Below are 27,140 nucleotides of genomic sequence, written 5' to 3'. Positions count from 1 at the left end.
GATTAATTTTCTAACCTGCAGCATCTCTCATTCATTTGGGTTCCTGCTTCTAGACATTTACCTTGTTTACCTCTAAGCTGATACAGCCCACCCTGGCTGGATTAAACTGTGCCACATCAGCAGAGCTGTTGGGCTACTGAAGCAAGACTTTGTTTGCCATCATTTGTCCTTTTCTGGAGCCAGGTTCTTGCCTGAGGTTTGTGCATTTGATGCTCTGTGGGGTCTGGGCTAGGACAGAGGAATGATTTTAAATGGTTTGTGATTTCTGTGGCAGCTGGAAATAACCTATGGAAAATGGTGGCAGGACAATCTCCTGTAGTTTAATTAACTTCTGCCTTCTCAAACTCCAAATTGCATTTAAACCCCAACTAACAGCTCATCCAAGCAGTAGCCAGCCTTTTATCTCTCTTCCTTCCACCCCTTCCTCTCCCAACTTCATCTCACTTCATCCTCTCTCCCACCTGCTTTCCCTGCATTTGGCTTTCAGCTGTTCCAGGCCATGATGAGCCACCTCACATTCCTGTCAGCAGTTTCAAAGGGTTTATTGAATGTCAGTAGGACTTAGGACTTTTTTTTTTTCTGAAAATATCTTTGTTTGAGTGGGAGTCCTGTTGTGACATTTTCAAAAGGAACTGTGTGATGCAGGAGCTCAGATCCCAAGGAACAGCTGTACAGAGGGGCACCTTCATCCCTTGTTTTATTTTAAATCCCTGCCTGTTGTTCTGGTGCAATCCACTCAGAAGATGAAACCTCTGTATGCAGGATTTGCATTTCTCTTCTGTAGTCCAAACCAGAAAATGATCTGTTTATGGGGACAGTGAGTTTGCTGTGCTTGTGGTTCTTGGATGAGTTTTCTGTTGGATTGGATTTGTTAGTTAGATGAGAAATATTCAGGAGACAGAGTTATGTGGTGGAATTAAACTGTGCTTTTCCATCTGATCAGGAGATCTAAATGGCTGCTTTCAGGTTGTACCTTTCCTCCCCAGAAGAAACAAAACTTTGAAGCAGATTCTAAAAGCCATGGGTTCCTCTCCAGAGCTGCCCCAGACCAAGCTGTAGACTGTGGGATTTGTGACTGTGAAGCTTCTCTGGAACTGCTGCATGAGCCCCTCCTGCACTGAGGAGCCAGGGAAGAGGTTGCTGTGATGTCTGAACAGGTGGAGCAGAGGACGGTTAAAAACCAGCCAGTTATGGGAAATCTGAGTCATGAAAACCATTGGATAAATTTAAATACATTATTCTAGCTTGGAGGAGGAGACCATCTGGGTAAGTTGAAGGATGTGTGTCTTGCTGAGGAAAGAGTTATTTCAAATGACAAAAGAACTGTCCTGAGCTGGAAAAATCTGCCAGGCCCAAGATTAAAAACCAACTTAGAGTGACACTGATTTAATGTTTGCATGTCAAGAATCTAGCTAAGGGCCATCATATTAAAATATTTTTTTAAATACTTTTGCTGGTATTTGCCAGTTATATAAAGCAGGAAGGCCTGGAAATTTCATCAAAACTTCATATTATCGTGTTCCTTTTAGAGATTTGAACTCCAAATTCCATGATGGCTCTGCTTTAAACAAAAAAGCTGGGACCAAAATGGGAAGAACTCCCTGCAGCCAGGTTGCATTGGGCTCAGGCAGGTTTTTAACTAGTTTTTGAGAGTTAAGGCTCTGGTTTGCCACCTGGCTCATGCCTGAAGGTCAGGGTTAATGGTTGGGCAGCCAGGTGTCTCCTGATGGACATCCCCCATCTGCCACAGGACACAGAGCTCCCAGCCTGGGGTTCTGGCTCTCCCTCCTGGCACTGGCCTCAATAACATCAACCTGCTGTTCCAGCACTAATCTCAGGTAGACTCCAATCCAATTCTATTAAATTCCCCAAAGAGCAGGTCCTCGTGGCAGGATCCCTCCTGGAAGGCAGCTGAGGAGAGGAGAGGGGAAGGAGAGGGGGGACGTGCTGGTGGTCCCAGGTTAGAGTGGGAAGTTGGGAGTGTGAGCACTGAGTATGATTGAGATTGAGGAAATGACGATGGTGTGAGGCAAACAAGCTGAAATCAATGACTGAATGCCCTGGCTGTGGGGATGGACTGATCAGCCATAAAGTTGTAATAAAAGCACCCTCTGTCGTGCTCTCCTGTCATCATCTTGGGGAATGGCCTGCACAGCTCGCTGGTACCACCACTGCTGGGACCCAGGCACAGATACAGCCCTGCAGAGACTGCCAAGGGCAGCAGAGTGGATCCAGGCCTGGTGCCATGGCAGAATAGGATTTGCAAAAAAATCCATGCAGGTAGTGCTGCAAAGGCCCATGGGGCTTCCTCTCCACCCTTGCTTTAGGCAGACATGGTAATTCTGAGTTTTACTGTATTTTTTACAAGCACAGATCTCAAAACCCTATGGTACAGACTCATCATTACCACCTTACAGATGGGGTTGCTGAAGCAGAAAGATGGGAAATGACTTCCCTGGAACCATTAACTGGGTAAATGACAGGGCTAAAAATAGAGACCAGATCCTCAACCTTTCATACAACCTACTGCCATTCCTGTCTCAGAGGAAAGATGCCAAGGCAGTTGGTTAAAGTAGGGAACAGCTCTTTAACTAATACAGAACCTGACTGTCCTGGGTAAGATGCTTTTATGAGATGCTGCACCAAGATCAGTAAGCCAACACATTTTTGGAGAAAAAATGGTTGACAGAAAGGCCAGTGAGCCACATATGGCTGCAGTGCACGTCAATCACACCAAGCTAATGCATTCAGAAGTTCCAAATGCCTTTTAAAGCTAATGGTCTGTGCACTAATAGCTCCTGGCCCTGGCATCCAGGCTAGCAGCTGGTGCCCCTAATTGGTAGCCCCGAGGTTGAGCACGTGGGCAGAGGACTGGACTGCAGGAGCAGGGAATGGATTAGGAACCCTGCCTTGCTAATTCCATCCTTCAGCATGGTCTTTAATCAAGATGAAAAGTCAAGAGACCGCGAGGGGGTAACAAACAACAGCTTTGCCCGATTAGCAGTGTCCAGCTCACCCAGAGCTGACAGGCACTGCCTGCCACAGCCCTGCCAGCAGCAGCTTGTGACAGTGCCTGAGCTGCAGCTGTTCTCCTTTCCCGTGCTGTGTGCTGGACAAAGCTGCAAATAGCACCACGGAACCACTCGCCTGTCCCTGGCCTTTTTGGGGATGCAGCTTATCTGAGGGGTGGAGGTCAAGTTGTGTAAAAGCATCCAAGCACCTCCAGCTAAGCCCAGCAGAAACAACAGTCTGTCTGACATGGGCTGCACCAGCATCTCTGCTTTTCTCCTGCTGGGCTCTGCCCTGGGGCTGTGCAGGAGCTTTGCCTTGTAAGGCAGGGCCACAAGAGCAAGAGCACTGGAATGGCCAAGGAAGGTTGCCAGGGAGCTGGAGCCCTTCAAGGAGATTCCAGGCATTGCTGAAGGGAGGGTGGAGTGATCCAGGCCACAGCAGGAGGGTGGTTTGGAAGGTGATGTGTTACTTGAGCTGTGCAGAGCAGTGGGTGCCACCTGTTTCCTCCACAGCAGGAGGTTACAAGGCACCCCCTGATGGCCATGTTTAACCCAGTAATTGAGGTTTTGATGTTCCCTCTGAAGCTGAACCTGGAATCCACCCACTTGAACACCCTCCATCTCTGTCCCCTCCAGAGCTGGGGTGGCTCAGACAAAGTCCCTGCAACTGCTGAGGATCTCCTGCTGATGCTCTGCAGATGATCTAGGACCCACTCCAGTTTCCTGGATGAATTGGGATAATTTGAGATGGGCAATCTTTTGGGGAGACTCTCCCTGCCTTGCTGACTGAGGGTTTGTAGCTCCCAGATTTTGTCAGATCTCAGGACTCTTATTATCTTCCCAGTAACTTCCACTGAGTGGTTCCAGATGATGCAGTGGAGACCAGAATGTCACAGTGAGATGCAGAAAGAGATCACCAGCTCCTAAGCACACTCATCGTTAACCTTCCCACTGTTCTCCAGAAATATCCCTTCCCTCCATGCTTGTGACTGAGTCTGAACCTTGCTCCAGATGGCAGTGGGCTGAGGAGATGAAATTTTCCTGCAGTCAGAGCTCAGAGATGCACAAAAGAGGGAAATTGTGAAATTGCAATGACAGGGCTGTTTGGGTAGCTTGTGATGTTCTGGCTTTAGAGAAATCCGTGCCTAATGTGCCTGTATGGCAAGGTAAACTAAAGACCATATAATTCTAGTGCAGCTTAACATAACAGGAAGAAACCCATGTCTCCTGGACTCCTGGCTTGTCTGCAAGCATTAGGGCTGCTTTCTGCACGTGCTGCTCAGGCACTCCATGTTAAAGAGCTTAGGATAAAATATTCCTGGGATTTGGTGACTACAGAGCTTAAAGGCTTGGCTCTGCCATACTCACACTGTAGAGGATGAGGCACAATGGGACCATTCAGGGTTCATGGAGGAGAAGGGGCCTGGCACACCCCATCTTTTCTCCTCACTCCCCTGCTGCTGTAGAGATTTTGCTGCTTATTTTTTTCTGGTTGTCACGAGGCTGAGCTCAGGATGAGGGCTGGTTCCAGGAGCTGGGAATGAAGTTTGTGCAGTGAAGGGAAAAGGATCTGTGATTTGGAGTGCTGGGGTGAGCTGCTCATCCTAGACAAGGTGCTCATGAGTGGATGTTGCCTTACAGAGCTGGAGGCTCAGCAGGGAGTGAGGAAAGCACCTTCCAGCACTGAGGTGTGATGCTGCATCTCTCTGTGTCACAGTCTGAGCATCCCATGGGGAAGGCTGAATTCCTTGGAGCTGGTGGAGTGTGGGCTGTGACCGTGTTCACAGGGGTTTTTGGATGAGGGAAGAGATGAGGATCTGATTTATTATTTTATGATATATATTACATTAAAACTATACTAAAAGAATAGAAGAAAGGATTTCATCAGAAGGCTGGCTAAGAATAGAATAGCAGGGAATGATAACAAAAGCTTCTGCCTTGGACTCTCTGTCCGAGCCAGCTGGGCTGTGATCGGCCATTAATTACAAACAACCACATGAGCCAATCACAGACCCACCTGCTGCATTCCACAGCAGCAGATAACCATTGTTTATATTTTGTTCTTGAAGCCTCTCAGCTTCTCAGGAGGAAAAATCTTAAAGAAAAGATTTTCCATAAAAGATGTCTGCGACAGTAGGCATATCTTGAACTCTGTCTCCACTTTTCCTCTCTTTGTTTCCCCTTCTACTTCACTTCTGTTGGCATTTATCACTGAATTTTCTCTCCCCACCTTCCTGTTTTGTTCTCCAGATCTTAACAGTTTTACTTCCAAGCCTGGAACATTAAGGAGTGTTTGGACTTGGCAAATCTTTTCTCTTCTTTTCATGGGACTTAAAATGTTAGCTGAGTATTAATACAGCACCATGAATGTCAGTGTGTTGAGCTTAGATCATTGTATATTAAACATGCAAAGAGATACTTTTCACAAGAGCTGCCTCATCTTCCACTGTATATAAATAATGCAGGGAGTTCTAGATCATCTGTCCCTGTCACTGCTGCTGCATTTTGATACACTCACATGGAACAGCTGTTGGAGAGCAAAATACAAACAAAAGATGTTCCCTGATCTTTTCCCTTCTCCCCAGCAGTAAATTTTAGAGATTCTGTGCAGGCAACCAAGACTGTCCTGGCAGCAATATTTTAGTAATGTCCAAGTGTGGGCTCTGGACATGACCTGGCATGGGGTGAGTGCTGCTCTGAAAGGTTCTGTTGGTGCAGACCTCAATGCTCCCCTGAATCACTTACAGGATCCTCTCCCCTGCCCAACAGTGAAACCTAATTCCCACTGACATCTCTGATCTCTCTCACACCTCTGCAGGCTTTGAGCATCCATCACTGAGCACAGTCCTGCCTGGAAAACTGTAGGGCTCTGGAAAGGAGCCTGCAGGGAACTGGGCAGTTTATTTAGCTCACCCTCTGACCCTGAGGCTGCAGTGGGCTTCCACAGGATGGTGCAGATTTTTGAACACTGCCTTTGTGAAGTGGTGTGTGTCTCTTATAACAACAATTTCTGTTGAAAAGGTGGGAGGGAGCTGCACTGCAGAGCTCCAAAAGAGGGCAGAGGCTGCACAGATGGGGTGGGCTGACAACCTCCAGCTCCCAGCTACTGCTGCTTCCTCCCCAGGGAGGGTCTCTGCTGTCTGCACAGCAGTGACAGGAGGAGCCTGGGCTCTCTCCCCATGCACTGAAAGATATTTTTCTTCATGAAATTCAGCTCCCCTCATCTGGATACCTGCAGGAGGCAGGACTGAAGTGAGAAGGACCACTGTGCACCATCATCTGTGCCAACAGGGCTGGCCTTGGTGTGGAAATGCAGGCTCCCAGGTCTGCCCTGCCCTGGGGTGGCCATGAGGAGATTTGTGTCCTATGGGGCAGCTCCTGGGAGAGGTGACATTGCTGGGGAAAGGCCCAGCACCCCCAGGCACTGTCACTGTTGGGACCCAGCACGTTCCTCTGGCTGCCCTGGGTGACCCAAGACCCTGGCAGGGGCTCAGAGACCTTGGCACAGAGTCAAAGACCCCTGTGCCTTGGATTTTAATCCATGGAAACAATTCCCAACTTTGTGTGAGGATTTACAAGCCACAAGAGTTTGAGTAGAATGATAGTGAATTTATCACAAGGTGAAAAAGTAGAGTTTTGGGGTTTTAGAATGGGGGTTCAAGAGGCAAGATGGAGGAATCTGGGCGTGTCTTGTTCTTTTTCTTCTGCTTGTTCTTCTTCTTTCTTCTTCTCCATCTTCTTCTCCGTCTTCTTCTTCTCCGTCTTCTTCTCCTTCTTCTCTTCCTCTATCTTCTTCTTCTCCTCCTCCATCTTCTTGTCCTCCATCTTCTGCTGTGACAGTGGCACTTCATGATTGGTTTAGAGACAGACTGTCTAACATAGGTCATAGATATTGGAACATTATTGTAAATAAAGCACATGTAGTTCTTAGTATAAAAAGTTAACACCACCCCAAGGGCAGGGACTGTGACACAACCTGACCTGCTGGACAGATCTCAGCAGCTCAGAGAAAGAATGTGATAGATAAGAAAAGATTAACAACTTTGAAAAGCAGAGCTGAGGAATCTCAACTTCTTCTTTGGTTGCAGGGCTGGGAAAAAAGCCTTTTTAATACCTTGGGAGCCATTTCAAGCCCACAAAACCCAAGAAGTCACAGCCAGACCCCAGGGACAGCGTGGCTGGGACTGAAGGTGACTTTCTGCAGGGAAGCACTGTGGGACTCTCTGGAGCAACAAGGACAAGGACTGAGCCTCCCAGAGCTCTCACAGGCACTGGCACATTGCAGCCCCAGAGTGATGTCATTAATGAGACATCCTGCTCTATGTAATAATGTGTTTTGTGTGACTCACCCTAATGAACAGAAAACAATCCGGTGGGCCTCCTAATGGAACTCCTGGTCTTTATGTCCCAGAGCTTGCTTTGAATTATTTAAGACATCTGGAGGGATTTGTGAGTAATGAAATCTCTGCTGGTTCTGTCTCACCTCAGATGGCCTCAAAGGTCTGGTGAGCAGCTTTGGTTCTGTTTCAGTCTCACCCATCACCTGCAGAGCTGCCAGCTTAAAAATGTCTCTGTGTTCTTGTCCTCTGCTTTCACTTAGCTCTTGGCTATGTTTCCTGTGCCCTCCCCCAGCTTAAAAAATAAGATTTACCTTTCAATGTCACATGTCTGCCTTGGGTGGGCTGAATCTGGGTCTGTCAGAAAGGAAGAGGATCTTATCCAGGGCAATGGGTGTGAGGTGTGCTTAAACACTGTTCAGTATTCAAACCCTTGGGTTTCACAGCCCCTCTCCTTTGCAGGTGAGGTCCTAATAAAATCTGTAATGGCTGGGGCAGTGTGTGGGTCAGTGCTACCCATCAGCAAGCTGAAGGTGGGAAGTATGAGCTACCAAACAGATTTTATGACCAATTGCAAACCAGGACTTGTATTTGGTGCTTGTGCTACAATATGAGCATTTTTTGAAGGAAAGGAAGGGATGAATAGAGGAGGAAGCACAGAATTTTGTGGCTTGGATGTTCAAAGAAATGAGCAGATTAAGCATCTTCTTAAGGGAGGAAGCTGGCCACCACTTCATTAGTAAGGGGTTTTGTTTAATTTTTTGGGGTTTTTTAAAATTATTATTATTAAAAAGAGAACCAACCAACCAACCAACCCCTTCCCCCAAAAAAGAAAATCACATTCACATTTTCACCCTTTGCCTTGGGGTTACATTGCACTTCTGGAATCTGAGGCTGTGTGAAGACAGCCTTGGAACAAAGAGCCTGAAGGGAACATTGGGAAGATTAAAGATTTCTTCCAGAGCATGGATGTGAGCAGACAGCCAGGATTTCCAGAGCTAGGAGCTGGTGCAGAGCTTTGGTGCTTTGCAGCAGCTCAGAATGTGCCACTGCCAGTGGCCAAAGGGAGTAAAACCAAACATCTGCCATCCGTGGCTTTGGAGCAGAGAGGGGAAATCCTCCTTATTCCAGGGATGAGAGGCTGATTAAAAGCACTTTGTGCCCTGCTTTTACTGACATGAGAAAGGCACAGATGTCAGAGTAGAGTTTCTATTTTTAGGAGCCTGCCCAAGATGACACCAGAGCAAAGGAGAGGGAAGCAGCCTCTGATGCAGGAAAGGAGTTCAGAGAGTTTTGTGGGGCCAGAGTGAAGGGAGGGGTGTTACAGTGCTGCCATGGGTGGGATGCTGCCACAAACCCCTTGGGTTCTTGGCCTTTTCTCTCTCTTGGTGCACATTGCCCAAATCCCTAAATGTCTAACCTGTCAAAGGCTCAAAAAAAAGCAGTTTAGGGGAAACTTTGAAACACCTGTTCTTACAAAGCAGTGGCTGTTGCAAGTGGGCAAGTGAAGCAGGTGTGGTTGGATATTTTTATCCTTTTTCCCTGAGTAGGAGGATTTAAGAACACTTTAAAAACAGAACCAATGTTAGTTTTAAGCTCAAAAATTCAAATAGCTCAGAATTTTTCTAAAGCCATCAGAGGCCAGATCTTTAAGGTCCAAGCCTTTGTCTCACATTTAATGTCACAGAGGAGATTTTAAAACAGGAGCCAAGGGGGTGTGAATTGTCAGAGTGGGTGGTGGGGGCACATTCTGGATGATGGTGTGGCCTTTGGCAGTGGTTATGTCTCACTATTAGGTAAAGCCTGAAGTATTTTTAATTCCAGCAGATGTCAAATCAGGAAGGGTGGTAAAAGCTGCTATTCCATCTCAGCTTTCCTGGTGCTCCTGAGTCAGGGCTGGCAAGGCTTGAAGGAATGACTCCTGCAAATACCAGGCCTTAGTGGATTTAATCAGACATCCTCCCATGAACACCTTCTCACTCCTCCTCTTGTTAAAAAAAAACCAAACCCTTAAGAACATTATCCTATCTTTGCATGCACCATTAAAAAGAACACAAATAATCATGTTAACAAGATTTATATTTATTCCTGGTATAAATTTCCTCACTAGAGAAGTTTGTCTTAATCTCTTCAACAGACTGCAAATGCTTTGTCCAGCAGATTGATGTGCTTTGTGAATTACCAGGTCTTAGTCAGAGGATGACTTGGCTCTGTTTCCCTGAGAGCAATAGAAACATATGGGATATGAGGGGAAGAAAATTTTATAAAAGAACCTGAAGTCTCTAAGAACACCATGATTGCTAATTCTTCCCAAGATGCAAAGTTTAAAAAACAATTAGATGGAGGCACAAACTGTGCTGGCAAATCCAATTCCGTGTGCACGGTTTTGTCTCAGCAATTGCAAATTGGACAGTGAGTTGGATTCTCCCCTGTGGAAAAGGAGAAAGCACAAAGGCTTCTGCCCCTCTCCAATCCTGCTTGCCTCATGGTGCTCACAGAGGCCTCATTAATGAGGTGTTTAAGCGTGCTGCAATCATCCTGCAGCCCAGGAGAGCAGGCTCATTTTGCAGCACAAACTGGAGCTCAGGAGCTGTGTTCACACCTCCCTGGGCTTGGCTGGCCTGGGAGCTGCAGCCTGCAGCATCCCCAGCCTCAGCCCTTATGGGCAGGCTGTGCTGCAAACCCCATCTGCTGCCTGCAAGGCAAGCAGGGCCCCTTGGAAGGGTCCTTTGAGAGCCTCGGGTGGTTTTATCTCACCTTCCCCGTCACCAGGTGACTCTTACAGAGCTGGCAGGTGGGGACTGGCTCAGCCCCCATGCTTTCACCCAGGCAGAGAGAAATGTGTTCTGGCTGCAGGCTCTTACTCTTTCTCCATAACTATTTTTATCCCCATTTTATGGCTCTAGGTAGCAGGGAGTAACAGGATGTAAAATAATTTTACCATAACTGAGAATAAGGTTCCAGAGATCCCAAGAAGTGTGTTAGCAAACTCACTGACGTGTGGTAATTAGAGGTGCTTAAGTGTTTGTGTATGTGGATAATGCAGTTTCTGTAAAAATATAATCTTCCATGAAATATAGAATATTTTAAATCAAATCAATGCATAGACTTTTCTCTTTCATCCAGAAGATTTAAATGAAACGTATCATTCCAGTCTAGTGGATCCAGATCAAACTATCTTGGCACGTTAAGCCAAATCAAAACATGTCATTTTCAGTGAATTCAGTATCTCTTTGTGTTTGCCAGAGCTGGTTCAGTTCCTGCAGGAGATGTAGGTCGGATGTCCTGTGATGTCCCACTGCTGTGGTGGCTCCTGTCCCTCCCTGGGCTTGGACAGGCAGGACAGAGGGACAGGCAGGTGTTCCCCTGAGCTCTGCTCTGCTGGGGAGCTGGGACACGGTGAGTGAGGGAGGCCCCAGCTGCTCAGCAAAGCTGAACTTCTTGATTGATGCAGGTGGAAATGGTTCTAAACAAAACACATTCAGGTAATCAGATTTTCTGATGGATGGGAGCTCTGCTTTGCAATATTCTCTAACCACTCTTGCCTATGACTCACACTTGATTTGCTTTTTCTTTAGGCAGAATTCCCCCTGTGCTACACCTTGCTGTGCTCTGGGCTGAACCAGACCAGGAGAGACCTCTTAGAAACCTCCCTGTTTTGTTTTTTTGCAAATCCTGAAACATTTTCAGATTCAGCCACATCTGAACTTCTTTCTTCCCTTCATCTCCTAATTTGCAAAGCTTCTCAGGTGCTTCTGTAGCTGGAGGCTTGCACAGGTACTTGAAACCACACCATTTACTGATAATGGGGGTGTAACAGACCCAGCATGGACAGTCTGTGTGCATCCTATAGACTGACAGGCAGATCTACCTCTAAGCTACCTCCTTTAAGGGAGCCAAAGCCTTTAGATCTCCAGGAATTTACATAAATATAACTTTGAAGCTTGCTGCAAATAAATTAAGTTGGCTGAGTCCACTTAATTAGGCTTTTCCTACAGACATTGTAAACACTGGTTGTGCTCAAGTGAAATGTCAATTGACTCTAACCCAAGCTTTGCCCCCAGTGAGCAGCAAAGCTCCAAGGGCTGCCCACAGCTCCTGATTTTGTGTCCCAAACTGCAGCATTAAAGCTGTGAAGGATTGGGGTGGTTGACAAACACTCAGAGTTTGCCTGAGTAAATGAGTAATGCTGATTTTCTCTCCCAGGCCCACTGGGGTGCTGAGTGTGATTAAAGGCAAGTCAGGAAGGACTGCATGCTATTAATTCTATCGAGGAAATCTGCTTTATGCATTGGATGTATATGGCTTTTTCTAGGGGGAGAGGAAATAGAAAAGCACCTTTGGTTGTGCTGTAACATCTGTGAGTACAGCTGGCTCTTTTTCTCTGTGTTCCACTTATTATGTGCAATTTGGACGTTTTCTTCTCCAAACTCAGATTAAAAAAGGAGAAGAAACTTGCAATGCTTGTTATTACCAGGGCAAATCCCTCTCTCCTCTGGCAGAGAGAGGAATGGCCATGCTCCTGTTCTGCCTGAGCTGCAATGTCTGCTGTTATTTGTCAGCCTGCACATAATCAGGTAATTTCATGTAATTCCTATACTTTCAATCAAGTCTGGTGAGCAGATGGCAGGATTCAAGCCCATAGATTTTGTGTATTGACACAGCCTGATTCCAGACCCCAAGGCAGCACAGTTGCTGTGCTCAGGGCACAGCTCAGCTCCCCTTCTGCCTCTGCAGGGTGGGCTGGGGCTTGAGAGGCTCCAGGCTGGGCTAGGGTCACTCACCAGCAGCCTCACCTGGGTGGAAATGAGATTAAACACCTTCCCTGCTTGTAAATGGCTGAAACCATCTCTTGCTTTGAGGACCAAATACATGGGGCTAGGAGCAGAGATGTCCAGGGTTTGTAAGAGCTTTGCTCTGCCTTGATTCATAAGTTTGACCATGAAATGTGATGGTCCATGTCTTATTTCTCTTATTCCTCCTGACTCTAAAGAGCAGCAATGCTCCCTTTCCACACTGAAGGGGATGCAAAGCTTAACCCACAAATGACCATGAAGGGGTTTGATGAAGAACAGAGAGGAAATGTGAAATGTTTGGTTTTGGCCAAGGTTTGAGCACCTCTTTCCAGACAGCTGGTCCAAAATACCATTTTGCTGTTACAGGAGAGGAAGCCTTGTGTGTGCTGGAGGAAGGCAGAGCAGCTCCTCCTGGGAAGTGCAGCTCCTCCAGCCTCCTTTGGGAAGCACAGCCTGGCATGTTTGCTGCTCCAGAGCTGGCCTTTAATAGCTCAAAACACAGGATGCTCCCTTTCAGCCTCACCTGGCTGCTGCCTGAGCCCTCCCATTTGCCCCCTGGCTTCTCCCAAAGAAACAATCTGAGATTTACCTGGAAGAAAGAAAACCTGAATATATCAGTGTTGCACAAACATTAGTGACACCCCAGGAGAATTTCAGCATGCATGAGATTAATGCACAGTATGTGGAATTTTTCATTCCCTCTTCCCATTTGCTTGAGAATTTCTCTTTTTGATGCTGTGGCAGCTGGGGAAATGCAGCCACTGCTGTTTCTGGGGAGTGGGGCAGCAGGAGCAGGGGCCTCTGAGCATTGCAGGGCTGCCATGGAGGCAGCAGAATTTTTGAGGGAATCCCTGGGGTGTGGTGAGACGCATCCTCCTCCCCAGGCTGAGCTGCTCATTGCTCTGGGGGAGCTGTGCTGAGGCACTTTGTTCCAAGCATGGACAGGTCAATGATTGATGCTTTCTGCTCAGTTAGGACTGAGAGTGAGTTAGAAGCTCTCCTGGAAGAACTCTTAGCTCCTGCACAGGTGTGCATTGTTCTGGCATGAGCAGAGCTGATAAGTGAGAGGACACAGATCTGTGTACTCAACTGTGTCTGGGGTGCTGTGGTGCCTTTTGTATGGACACTCTGCTGTTCTCTGCACTCATGGCCTCTAAGCTTGGGAGCTTGGTGGGAAAAACTTAACCCAACTGTTGGAAACACTGCCCAGGGAGAGTGTCTTGGTTTGGAAAGACAGGAGTCTGCTAAGGAAGGCAGGAGCCTCCCCTGAAATGGAGAATGTAAACCCTCCCCACCCTCTGGATTACTATAAATTTTAAATTAAGGGGCTCCCAGGCAAAAATATGGGAGCAGAAAATAACAGTTCTTTAATAGGGAAGGAAAAAAATTAAAAGGATAAAATAAACAATGCAGTAACTAAACCAACACTGCCAGAGTCAGAACCCAGCCTGACACCCTGTGGGTCAGGCTGTTGGCAGCAGTCCCATTGGAATTGTGGCTCAGCCCTCCTGCAGTGCCAGGGCTGGTTCTGCTGGAGCAGGGATCCTGGAGAAAGGTGCAGTCTCTGCCTCTGCAGATCCAGGGCAAGAGGCAGCTGCTGTTCCTCTGGGCAATCCAGTGCAGAAGCTGTGCTGGTGTTCCAGAAGCTCCAGATTCTATCCAGGTAGGAATGCTTGGCTCCTCCCTCTGGGCTCCCATCTGCCAATGGGATGCTGTAGTTCTTATCAGCCATGCAGGGACATTCCATAGCTGTTATCAGCAGATGTCCCCCTGAGGGAGGAGTGATTGTGGTCACTCACAGAGAGAGATAAGGCAAACTGCCCACTTGACAAAAGATAATCTGCCATACAGATGGTGATAGAAAACATCTTGCATTGCAATCTTCTACAGAGAGGGAGACTTTTGTCTGGTGGGAAAAATGGCAGAACCCAGAAGAGAAAAATGGAAAAACCCAAGCATGTTTCTCTGCAGCTTTTGTGCTCACATTGGTACAGGTGATCCTCCTGCTCCCTGGTGCCTGTGGCTGCTGCCCTGACAGGTGTGGTGGAGGACTGGCAGTGCCCAGAGTGCTCCACTAAGCCCTTGCTTCTCCCTCCCTCCTGCAGCTGTGCAGATGGGAGATCCACTCCCAGCTGTGATAGGCATTGTCTCCCTGTGCAGGTTCCTCAGGTGCAACACGGACTCAAGCTTGTCTGAGCCTTGATGATAAGCTCTCCTTGTTAAAGGCCATTATATTTGCTACTAGCTGAGGATAATTCTGACTGACTACAGCAGTTCTCCTCTGCATGTAATTGAATTCATATTCATCATAAAGCAATGAAAAATAAATTGTGTGTGTGTTTTTTTTCCCCCTCATAAAGCAAGGCATGCCGCTGGCTCTGCCTTTCCCTCTAATCTTCCCCTCTGCAACCTATTGTAATAGAATTCATGGGAACAGAACAGCCAAAATAGATTGTGAGGTTTTGACCCACCTAGCAGAAAGTGAGTTTATTTCAATGCCAAGGAGGAATTGATTAATTCAGTTGGCTTCAAGGGAAGGCTAAAATCTTAGCTTAAGATTCCTCAATACCAAAGAAAGGTGCTGGCTTTGTTGTAGGCTGACTGGTGGTGTGGCAGGGGACCTGTGCCTCAGGTTGTGGTGGGAGTTACCAAATTCACTACAAATCCATCTAGTCTGAGTCTAAACTCCTAAAGAATTAGTGTTTCTGTGAAAGTTTATTTGTTATTCTGTGGCTATCTGCTGTCCCTGGGGCAGTGGCATGAGCCTGGTGCAGCAGAGGGGAACTGGTGTGGGGCTACAGGGATCAAAATTGGAGGGCACTGCTGTGGCAGCTGCTCACTCCTGTGCCTCATCCTGCCCTGCAGCTGCTGGCTGCCATCATGTTGGTCTACTGCAGAGATGTCCTCAAGGCAGATATCAAAATATCCTCTCTGAATTCTTTTAGAAACATCTGACAAATGGCAGGGTTTTGGTGGGAAGCTGGTCAGCCGAGCCCATCATTTCCCCCCCATCCATGTTTACCTTTTCATTTTGTTTTCCTGTCTTTGATAGGATCCAGAAGCTGGGAGCTGATGGTGCCTGTGAGCAGAGCTGCTGCTGAGGCCTGTCAGAAATGCTCTGACAGGAAAGAAGCACAAGGTTTTCTGCAGCCCCTGGCTTGCTGCCAGCTGTGGGATCGCTGCCTCGCAGGCAGAGCAGACCAGACAGTCCTAATGCACCAGAAAATTAGTGAGTTTTGTTCAACAAAGGGTCTAAATGTCTCTCTAGTTAATTAATAATTTCATTATGGTGAAATAATTTATTACATTTTAATACTGAAAAGTGTTGCTTCTGCAGCTCGTGGAATGAACATCAGGAGAAGAAATAAGGGGGAACTTGTTGCTGATGAGTTCTGGAGGGAGTTGTGTGAGTGAGCAGCAGGGCAAGAGAGGTTGGGGCCACAGAGATTCCTCTCTGATCAGCCCAAATGATGGAACTGACCAAGAAATGGGATGAGGAGGGCTGATACACAACTGTACTCTGAGACAATACAAGCACCCTCCTCTGGGGACCTTTGCACTGGGAAGTTTGCTGTGTCATATCTGAGGGAAGAGATGAGGCTGTGAGGAAATAACAACTGTCTGCAACTGTTAGAATAATTCATCTGTCTTCTGCCTTGTGAGGGAAGTCAAGAATTAAAACCTGGAAAAGGGAATATTGGTGCATGATGCAGTAACTCTGCTGGGCATTTGACAATCTTTAGAAGCTAGAAGCCTATTTTTGATGGCTGTTCCTTGGAGTATCATATTAGGCATAAATACTCTGTGTTTCTACCCTTACAGTTCTGATATTTTTTGTAGCTCAGTAAACATTTGCTGCTGGAGATAGGAGTTGTCACATGAGATCAGAAACGTAGTTTCCTTAGGTCAGAACATTTTCCAGGCCAATGGAGACAGTTCAGATGCCACCAGGTATAACCCAGAGAATCAAATTAAATGAAGTGTGTTTGTGATATGAGTATGGTCCCATGGATCCCACTGTGAGCATCTTTTAATTTTCTGACAATATCCCTCTTTTCTCCTTAGAAATTGGGCACTTCCAGCGCTGCCAGGACCCAAAGTGTGACCAAGTAGAAAATCCAAGTTGAATTGATGACTGAGCTGGAAAAAGAAGCAGGACCTAGCTGCTCCAGAGCATTGCAAGAGAGGGAATTACCACAAAATCCTGTTTGGACTGTGGCTTTCTGAAGTTTATTGTTCAGGAGACAGAATCTTCACACCTGGATCTTCCTCTGAAGCCACAAGAGATAGGAAGAAAAAGAAAGGTGAAATATCCAAACTCCTGCTCCCATCCCTCTTGCAAGGGGTGTGTGAAATAAACAGGGCAGGAAACTTTTTCTCCTTTTATTGCCTTTATTAAAAGTGATCAGCTCAAGGTTGGGAAGCCCGATGGGTCTGCGGCTTCTCCACCATTGCTCCCAGGGTGACTTGGATGAGGATGAATGCACAGCCTTGCCCACTAAAGGACAGAGCTGGGGGTCCCATCCTCATGAGAGCAGTGGGCATAGTCCCACATTTCCCAACTTCTTGGGCAGCTCCAGCCTGGGTCTTGGCCTCAGCTGAAGTCTTCGTGCTTAGGGTGAGAGGCAACAGAGGTTTTCAGCATCTCTGCAGGTTTGGCACTTCGTTCCTCACATCCAGATATCACTCTAATCTCTTAATTCTGTATTGGCTCATTGTTTTGGGGGTCTTTTCAGTAAGTTTGGTGGGGTTGCTTCCCATGGCATGCTGGTCTCAAGGCTATGTTGCATTCCTCTTACATTGGGGGAGAAGGACAACTTAGCCCCAGGCAGGGCCTTACCAACACAAAAGGAGTAATTACAATAACAAACAGGTAGAGCTTCACCTTGGCAGCAACTGGTTTAACTGGTTCTGCAACCCTTTTTTTTCCAAAAAATAATTGGCAGATTTTTACTTATACCAGTGTGCATCCTCACCTGGTGGGTGACTGCCATCCATCCTCCCTCTGAACCACAGAGCTGCTCCAGAGGAAAACCAGCATTTGTTGGCAGCTGCTGGAGCTGATTGCATCCCTGCTCTGCCTGGTCAGCCTGTGAATACCCATCCCTGCCCTCCCCAGTTAATCACCACTGCCAATCAGCGCTATTGAGGAGAGCAACAATACATTTCAAAGCTCAATCACCTTCATAATCCTCTCACTGTCAGCACAGCATCTCCCCGAGGCTGGAATTACTGACAGATGAGGTGCAGGGTGGATTTGCAATGGAAATGTTCCCTCCCGTGTGTGTGGGACTGGTGAGCACACATGACTGACACAGGACTGTGTTTGGCTCTTGAAGGTGGGTAAGTGTTGGGCTCAGCAGGTGTGCACAGGACAAGCTCTGCATTGGAACAGAAATGTGAGAAATATGCTAAAAACCCTCAGTGGTGTCCCTGTGCCACTGGTCAGTGTTTAAATGCACTCAGTGGGTGGAGAGGGCTCACGTGGGGATGAGCTCCTGGTGGTCCCAGTGCTGGATGCTCTTCCTGGTGCTAAATCTCACTGTCCAGTTCTGCTAGCTACTTCCTTTTGGGATTGTTGGGTTTTTGTTTGTTTGCTTGTTTGTTTGTTTGTTTGTTTTTAATTAGCAGTGACTGTGAGAAATCTGAAGAATTCAAAGAATCTGCCTGGATGTTTGGGGATGGTCGGTCATGGGACAATCTATTCAAGTCCAGGCAGATGTCCTTGTCAGGAAAATTAATCCACAAATTAATGCCCAAAAGGGAGACAGAGGAGTCCTTTTACTTCATTCAAATAAAGGGAGAGGCTATGGGGCATTCCCCTGGGATCTCTCAAATTTCTGGAGGACCCAGCCTCCTTTTTATCCCAGTTTCCCAGCCACATTTCCCTTCTCTCTTTCCCCGTTGGCTGAGGTACTTCAGAGCTTCAGACTTCCCAGAATGCCTGATACCAGAGATTCCCTCTAATGTATTCTCCCTTTTAATTTTTAATTCTTATGGAATTTATGGTTTTTCCCCATTGTTCCTTTCATCTTTCAATATCCAATTTTATTTATCAGCAAACCTACAGCTTGTTTGTAAAGACAATTTTTTTTTTCCCATTCATCAATAAGTGGAATCCTGCCCATTGTTTCTTTTATCTCTCAGTGCTGCTTTTCTCTACCAGCAGACCCACAGCTTGTTTGGAAAGACAAATCTGTCATTCCTCTCATGCTGGCAAGGTGAGGAACACTGAACACTCTCCATCTCCTCACCTTATCCCACCAAAAAAGTTCTCTGGAGGTTTGCATGCACTTCCCCATAGAAATTTCCAGTTTCAAGAGATGGGGATTTTCCTGCAAAAACCTCTTCAGCTGTAAATTTCCAGCTCTACTATCTATCCACTCATTCTCTCCCAGCTTTCTCTCTCCTTGATCCCTGAGGATGTGCAGCAGCCAGGGATAAACCCCTTAGTCCCCATGCTCTGGAGGGGTCCATCTGGCACCTGCCACGAGTCCTGCCCTCAGTTTTGGGGCCAGCACAAGGAGCAATGTCACCCCAGAGCCCTGAGATGGCATTCCTTGGATCATTGACTCCTGACCAGCACCACAGGGCAGGACTGATGGTAAACAGTGCTCTGCTGTGATTCATCACGCCAGAGTTTAGATATTCATTACAGTCTGCCTCTTATCTAGGCCACTAGCCTGTAATTTTAATCCCAAACATTTGGGTGTGTAATGAGGCAATGCTTTTCTGTCTTACATCCTGGTGTAACCTGTAATTTATAATGTGCTGGAAATACGGAATCAAATAAGAGGGAATAAAAATGAAACAACAGCAGAGTTTTCCCCTTTGACATGTAAAAAGTGTTGTGATGACTTTAAGGTTTGAAAAAAAAAACAAAACAAAAAAAAAAACCCAAAAAAAAACCCCAAAACAAAACCAACTGAATGTCTGCATCTGTGTATTTCAGATTTTCCATATCTGTGTAAAGGTAATTTTCAAGGTTTTCTTGCTTGATGTTCTACAAAGCAGATCCTGATATGCACTGAGCCAGAGGGAATGCAGTGAGCAGTATCAAATCCCAGGAATTTCTGCCTTTGACTCACACAGACAGACTGTAAGTACAATTCCCTGCATTTCCATGGAGCAGATGCTGCTCCTGGAGACCCTGGGCAAAGGTTTCACTGTCTCTGTCAGTGACTTCTGGGCAGATACAGCTGTGCTGGGCTCAGACTGTGGGCTGTGGAGCCCAGTCCTGAACCAGGGGGTGCTTTATTTGCTGTACAGATCATTGTCAGAGTAGAGATGCTGCTGCTGCCCTGGTATCACCACCTTGAACAACGTGATTGCCACAACACACATCTCAGGGCCCTGTGGCTGTGCAAGCTGATGGACTGTGGGGTGTGTCACAGGATGCCAGGATGGTTTGGATTGGAAGGAACCTTAAAGCCCATCTTATCCCACCCCCTGCCATGGCAGGGACACCTTCCATTGTCCCAGGTTGCTCCAAACCCCATCCAACCTGGCCTTGGACACTGCCAGGGATCCAGGGGCAGCCACAGCTTCTCTGGACTACATGCTCAAGCACCTCCCCACCCTCACTGGGAAGAATTTCTTCCTAGTATCCAGTCTAAACCTACCCTCTGTCAGTTTGAAGCCATTCCCCCTCGTTCTGTCACTAATGCTCTTGTAAATAATCTCTCTTCCTCTTGTAGCTCCCTTCAAGACTGGGGAGGAGTGAAGGAGTGTGAACTATTGGAAGATGTGGTTGTAAAATCTGCACCAAATCAAGAAAGTGCCCCACAGGGAGGAAGATTATTAGGAAGAAAGTGGAGATTCTGGGCACCCTTCCAGCAAGGAACAGGAGAGCATCTGAGCCAGGCACTCTGGCCAAGAGAGGAGAAAGGCAGGCAGGATCAGCACCACCACTGAGTTCACAGGCAAACATGGCCCTGTAAAGTGCATCCTAAAATTCCTCGTGCCATAAGGCACGTGCCACACACCTGAAAGAACTGCAGGGCCCCAGCAGAGCTGCTGAGGTCTGACAGAATCAGCCCTGGGGCCACCAGGGCTCGTGGACCAACCCTTGAGTAGTGAAGATCCAGGGGCTTGAAGTGCCACCCGTGCTGTTCTGATGTCTTCAGTAAGTTTGGGGGGAATATCCATGTTTGCCATGGACAATCCCTGGTTTAGCATGTGTGTGAATGAGGTAAATGTGTGGGCAGGAAAAGGTGTAATTTTATTGCTTATTTTTCCTACAGAATATATATGATTAAAGTTGAGATGACATGAGAGAGTGAGCAGACAGCAAAAACCACAAAATTTTGGGATTTGAGCACTGGGAGAAGAAGCCAGATTTCCTTTGAGAATGACAATGAGGAGGAAAAGTCAAAGTACCAAGATGGAAACAATCAATGTTACGGATTTTAAACCAGCAGGAAAAGCAATAAACTTCTTCCTTTTGGCTGCTTGTCCAAGCAAGCCACTTTGGATGGAGGGTTTCCCCTGTAATGAAAATTATATGATCTCATCTTGGAGACTGGAGTGATGTAATAACCATGTAGGGACTGTTTTAATGTCTTTCATGGGTCATTGAAAACTGCCTGGCAAATTGGATCATGGACTACAGGGAACACTTCTGCTACAGCAGGAAAATGGTCTGGATATAACAAGTGACCGAAGGGTTTTGAAAAATCCTACCATATGTAATAGTTCCTGGTTTCAGCCATAAAAATATACCTTTTATTTTCCCTCTCTTATTTTTTTTTGTTGTCTTTTAATATAGTCTTTCCTTCTCATTCAATAACCCTTCTTATACCTTCATTCTCCCTCTATATTAAGACCTGACAATCCATTAAGGCAAATCCTATATTTTGAATTGCATCTAAATTGATAGTGGAACATGGACTGCCTGCCTCAAAACCACTTCCATTCTCTTCTGCTGGAGATTAGATGGATTTTCTTTCTGAAAACAAATGAAAATTTTGATTATATGTGTCATTCAAACTGCAATTCCATCTTATTAAATGGTTCCAGGCAGTTGGTGCTGGGAACATTGTAATAAGGACTCCAACATCTGAGACTGTTTGGCTGAATCAGTTGGCCAATTTCATTCTCTTTGTCAGGAAATTCTGGCTGTGGCAAAGTGTGCAAACTGAAAACCACATGAAAACACAATGAAAATAAGTGGTTAATGATGTCAGTAATATTTAAAGTGGTTTAGATGGCAGCTGTTCCTTTCTGCAAATTTCAATGCCTTAAGGAAAAACATTCTTGGACTTCTTTTTTTTTTAGTGTACACCTTGGTGTTACAGCATCATTCATCTTCCTTCTCTAACATCCCAGATATCCCTGAAGTCATTGACAAAGGAAACCAGACATGAAATAAATGCTGGCTTAGACTAAAAGATTTCATTTCAATTCTGCACTAATCTTTTTCTATTTCCCCCAAACAGGTGCCATTTGTCAGCTATATCCAAGGAATGATGTGGGCTTTGCAGTCTTCATTTTTAGGCATGGAGGCCTTGAAAGGCACCCAGCATCCTGGGAAAGTCCTGGCTCTACACTGCACCAAAGGAAGGCTCCCTCTGATGCCAGGTGGGCTTTCCTTAGCCCTGCTTTTCCCCATGCAATGTCCACAGCCTGGAGCACTTTCCTGAGGAAAGAACTTCAATCTCCATCTTTAAAATAGCACCAGTCAGGCTTGTTTTAATTCATAAATCTCTTTGTTTCTCATAAATCCCTTCTTTTCAGTCAATCCCCAAATCAGAGGAGCTGTCTGGGGTGTGCATTATAGAGCCCCTGCTATATGAAGGTTATGTGTGGAGAAGAGCAAACAGGCAGCACAGAAATACTGTAGGTTTGTGGAAGGCAGATTAAAATAAAATAACACAGATTATGTTAGTTTGCATGGGCCAGCCCTGCCCTTTAGTTGGTTCACTGAGCTGAAAGGGAGGCAGGATTTTTTCTTGTTGTGTTTCTTTTTTGTCCAAGTCTGATCGTTAACGAATGTGAAATTCAACTTCTGCTCCTGAAAACTGCAAACAGCTGAGTACAAAGGGGGTGTGCAACACCCCAGCCTGGGGCAGTGGCTGAGCTGAGGGGTCTGGAGACACCAACAGCACAAAATCCATTACAGACTGGTCTCATGGAAGGTGTCCTTGCACACATCAGGGAGGTTGGAACCAGGTGGTCTTTGGAGTCCCTTCTGACCCAAACTATTTTGTTATTCTATGATTCTACAGTGTCACTTTTTAAAAAAATTATTATTATTATTATTATTTTATTTTCCAAAATCCAGTTGAAACATTTATTCTTTATTTTCTTTATTTCCAGATCACAAAACATTCTGAGTTGGAAGGAATCACCTGATCCAGCTCTTAAGGCTGGTGTTTTTAGCACCACTCTTGAACCAGCTGAGCTGATCTCAGCAAGCTCCTGCCTGGGACCTGCACAACACCCTCCAGGTTAAAACAAAGGGTTGGGTTTTTTCCCCCTTCCCCCTGGTTTTTTTTGGGTTTTTGGATATTTTTTCCCCAGCTCTGCCTCCCTCAAAACCCCTCCAGTGAAGCAGCTCTCTTCCATCAGTGCCAGAACAGGCTGGGCAGCATCAGCTGCTGGTGCCACAAAGGTGCAGAAAGGAGCTTAGGAACACCTGCCTTGCTGCTCACTCCTCTCTGCTGCAGGCAAAGGAGGATTTTTAGGAGCATTTCCCGTGGTTTGAGTAAAATCCCGTTAAGAAGCCACCAGAGGGGGCAGCTGCCGCTGCTGCACAGCCCTGGTGAGCGGGTGCCAGCACGGCACACATGGCTGCTGGTATTTATAGCTCTCTACCTATACTTATGTCAGTGGGGCTAATTAGTAGATGGAATTAGCCTACTGCTCTCGGCAGCGTAATTGTAAACAATTTCCCGACGTTTCACTCCCTGAGTAATGAGTTTCTCCTGGAAATACAAAAGATGAACTAATGATAATCTGGCAGTTTACAGCAGGAGGACAAACATTAATTATATGGGATTACGATGTGATCCTCCAATTTAAGTCAGTTTGGCATTTCTAAGCAGAGTTGGATCTTAAGAGTGCTGTGGACACTTGTCTGAAGCATTTTATCTTTTTTTTTTCCCCCCTGGTTTCAAGCTGTCTTTTAGCTTTATCTTTTATCCACAGATCTAACCACCATCAGCTACTTTGAGGCAGAGGTGCTAGGCCAGATTTTTTTTTCATAAAGCAGAGGTATAATTATGCATGAAAAATATGTACAGTATTAAGCTTATTTTTCATTTAAAGATGACCATGCCAGGAGATCAGATCACTGCACGTCCAGGGATGTAGCTCAGCTTTGATTGCATTTATCATGGAATCATTTAGGTTGCAAAAGACCTTTAAGATGATTGATAAGCTGTAGGCTTAAATATGGGATGTGGGATTTATTAAGGTCAGAGCCAGAAGAGTGGTGCAAATAATGCTGGGATTATAAAATATTCACTGAATAAGGTCATGTCAGCAATCTGGGCCATATATCTGTGTTTGGCATGGGACTCCACTGACTGCTGGTGGTGCCCAACAGATTCCTTTGAACTAAGGTGCAAACACTGGATTTTTCAAATTTCAGTCCTGCTCCACCCCCTGCCATGGCAGGGACACCTTCCACCATCCCAGGCTGCTCCAAACCCCATCCAGCCTGGCCTTGGGCACTGCCAGGGATGCAGGGGCAGCCCCAGCTGCTCTGGGCACCCTGTGCCAGGGCCTGCCCACCCTCACAGGGAAGAATTTCTTTGTAAGGTTTAATCTGATTTTTGTATATTTACATTCATAGCTGCTCCCTAAAAATATTCTGACCTTTATCTTCCCCTTTGTAGCAGATGAACCCAACAGCTCTGGGTGTGTCACAGCAGTCACAGAATCTGCCAGCTGTGAATTGCCAAGGAATGAGAGCTGGAGGGGGCTGTGACTCCCTTTGGGGCCACCCCAATCCACATCCAACACCGGCCATGTCTCGCATTCTTCCCTCTCCATAGAAGAATTATAGTATTATCTTTCCCTTCCTGTGTCTTCTCTTTCCAAAATTCACCTAATTAAGTGTCAGGAGTTGATCTTTGGGCTGAAATTCATAGCTGAATGTGGGAACAAGTTTTACAGAGAGTTTTTTGTTATTTATTGGCAAGTCAAATACAAACAACTGGGGTCTGGCTCAGCTGAAGATTATATCATCTGTAGTTTCTCTAGTTATTTTTTTTTAATGTAATAACTAAATATTAAATTAATTTGTTTACCACTCTGGACTCAACCACATCCCTCCTTTTAGATAAAATGTTTCATACTCCTTGAAATTCCTGATAAAATCAATCTTTAATTTTATTTCTTTCTGTATCCATCCACTGTCCAGCACACAGGGTTGTTGCTGAGCCCCAAACACATCTCACTGCAAATTCTTTGTGATTCTGCCACATTTCACTGCAAATTCCTTGTGATTCTGACACATTTAAAGTATTTGGGATGCAATTTTTCACAGCAGGTCCCTGCCCCCACTGACTTGGTTAGGAAAGAGTTCAGGCAAAAGGATTTTGATTTTCCAAGAGAGAGGTTAAAGAGAAATGTTGTTTTGATCACCCAAACAGGAAAAAAACCCTCCATCAGTCTCTCTTTTAGAAGGTGCTCCTTGCTTTTGAGCTGGGATTTGAAACCACTGTTGGGGATTTTCCTTTCTTGAAACTACACCAAGCATGTCCCTCTGTGCATTTGGAAAAATGCAATGAGTGGAAAATGAAGATTTGTGAGCCTTTGTTGCTGAAAATGCCGAGGTCTGTCCCAGTATTCAGGGCCTCTTGGTGATGCTCAGGCAGGGGGACAGGGGGAATTGAGAGTTCTCTTTGGGATCAGGCAGTGCCTGGGCCTGTGGAATGGTCATGGATGGATAAGTGCAGTGGGAATATGACCAAGTTTAGAATAAATCACACACAAACCCCCTGGAACCTGCATTTTCTGTTATCTCCTACCTTCTTCTCTTTGCACTGCCTTTAATTCTGAGAGCAACACGAGGAATCCTTAGCAGCCAAATGGATTCACTCTAACCTGGATTTAAATGAGGGCAGCCCAATCTCAGAAGCTAAGCTTTCTGTTTGTTATTTTGTTATATTACTTTAATTGTGTTTATTTGGAATTAGAGAGCCAAATTCTCTCCTGGCAGAAGCTATTGTCACTAGAAGGGATTTCAGCTATCAAAATCATGTTTGTTTTAGTGTTTATTATTTATTAGCTTATAAAGCACCATTAGCAAATGCCACTGCACAGTGATGGATCCCCATTAATTTTGCATTAATGCACATCCCATTGAATATATTCTAGAGCAAGGCACTGGGGTTTCTGGGCTGTTTTTTTTTCTGGGCCTCAGACACCCACTGGTCCTGTCCTTTGGTGTGTCAGGTGAAGGAGGGTAAATGAAACCTCCCTGAAATGGTGCTGTGAGCACAGGTCTGTTCACACCTCTGCAGCAGCACTCAGAGATCTTCCAGAGGAAGCAGAGTGTAAAAAAAAGTATTTAAATCTGGATGGACTTGAGTGATAGCTCTTGGGATTCTGGATTTGTAATGTTGGAGCCTCGGGGTCTAGGATGGTCAGGACAGACGGACAGGAGAGATCTCTGCAGCCAGGGCTGGAACTTGGGGTTATTGCAAAGGGCCTGGGGGCAGGGCCCTGCTGGGAGCTGCCAAACACAGCTCAGAGCAGGCCCCAAAGAGGGAGAGAGGTAAAGAGAGAGAGCAAGAGCGTGGTAAAGAGGATGAGAGAGAGAAAGAGAGGATGAGAGAGCGAAGTTCCCATTACAATACCATAAATCTTCTTCAGTGTTGAATATTCTAATTCTCAGTAACCAATCTAGTACAAGATACAAATCCTACAGCATTTCCATACAGCCTGTAAGAATCATTACATTACCATCCTGTGTTACATTTTAAACCCTAAAAACTCCTCTTTGGGCCCCTTCTGCCCAGCCAGTGGGGTCTGCTCTGAGCCTTGGACCTGTCTGCAAGCAGAGGCTGTTGTTCCATCAAAAGGGGATCACCTTCAGCTGGCCACACCATTGTTTTCCAGTTGTTCAGTAACTGAGGGATCTCAAAGCTTGCTTTCATTTCAATCTCACTTATAGTTTCCATATTCTCAAAATCTTTTGCCAGACAATCATATTTGTAAGGTTTTCCTGTTTCATCTTCCCCAACAGTAAGAGGACAGAACAATCTACAGGGATTTATTTATGCTCAATATCAAAACAGGGCTGACAGAGGTAGAGCTCACACTGGTTGGGAAGGAATCAGCTTGGATAACCTGGAGAGGGATCCCAGACTAGGGCAAAGCTTGTGTTGCATGATGGATGTGCCATCCTGCCTCTCTCAGGTCTGAATCCTTTCTTCAGATGTCTGGGCACTTCAGGGTTTCTTTCCAGAAGAAAATAACATTAAAGCTCCTGAACAGATAGGAAGTTAAAGTCTCTTTCATTTGTATCCAGCCAAGAGAGCTGGAGTGAGAGTCCCAGCTGGGTGAATGCCCTGGAGCACCATGAAAGTGAAGCAGGACTGGGGGACTGCAGTGGTCAGTCAGAGCAGAGGAAATTCACAACAAAGGGCAGTGACTGGGTAACAAATGGGCATGGTGTGTTCATTGACATTTGTGAGACAGTGGAGTCTCAGCTGGCTGAATGCTTATGGCTTGTCTGCATGCCTAAAGGAAAATAAGTATTTATTTCGCTTTTCTTTATGGTCAGTATCCACTAAGAACCATTTTCTGGCTGCTGTTAGCTGTGTGCTGTGGTGGTTGTATCAGGAAAATAATGAGACACTATTTCACACCCTGGAAATACAGCATGAAATCCTGGCCCTCTGGAGCACTGTGCAAAGATTCCATTAACCCTTGAGGCACCAGGATTTCATCCTCAATCCCTTCACTGAATGCCCCATCTTTACTGACCCTGGAAAGCTTTCTAAAAATGATGTATCTGAGCCAGTCACCAGGTAATCAAAATG

General features: G+C 46.0%; 1 long non-coding RNA gene across 1 annotated transcript; it reads left to right on the top strand.

Moving 5' to 3' along the window:
• Positions 1-79: 79 nt before the first annotated feature.
• On the top strand, positions 80-24,400 carry LOC143695399 (uncharacterized). Its single transcript, XR_013184539.1, has 10 exons — positions 80-196; positions 967-1,266; positions 15,197-15,373; positions 16,210-16,448; positions 19,097-19,243; positions 19,842-20,269; positions 20,388-20,783; positions 21,582-21,723; positions 22,462-22,592; positions 23,985-24,400. It is a non-coding gene; the product is annotated as an uncharacterized LOC143695399 (long non-coding RNA).
• Positions 24,401-27,140: the final 2,740 nt, after the last annotated feature.

The sequence above is a fragment of the Agelaius phoeniceus genome, chromosome 17 (assembly GCF_051311805.1).
Source record: "Agelaius phoeniceus isolate bAgePho1 chromosome 17, bAgePho1.hap1, whole genome shotgun sequence".
NCBI lineage: Eukaryota > Metazoa > Chordata > Aves > Passeriformes > Icteridae > Agelaius > Agelaius phoeniceus.
The sequence above is the reverse complement of the archived record's forward strand: the minus strand, read 5'-3'. Positions and strand labels throughout refer to the sequence as shown.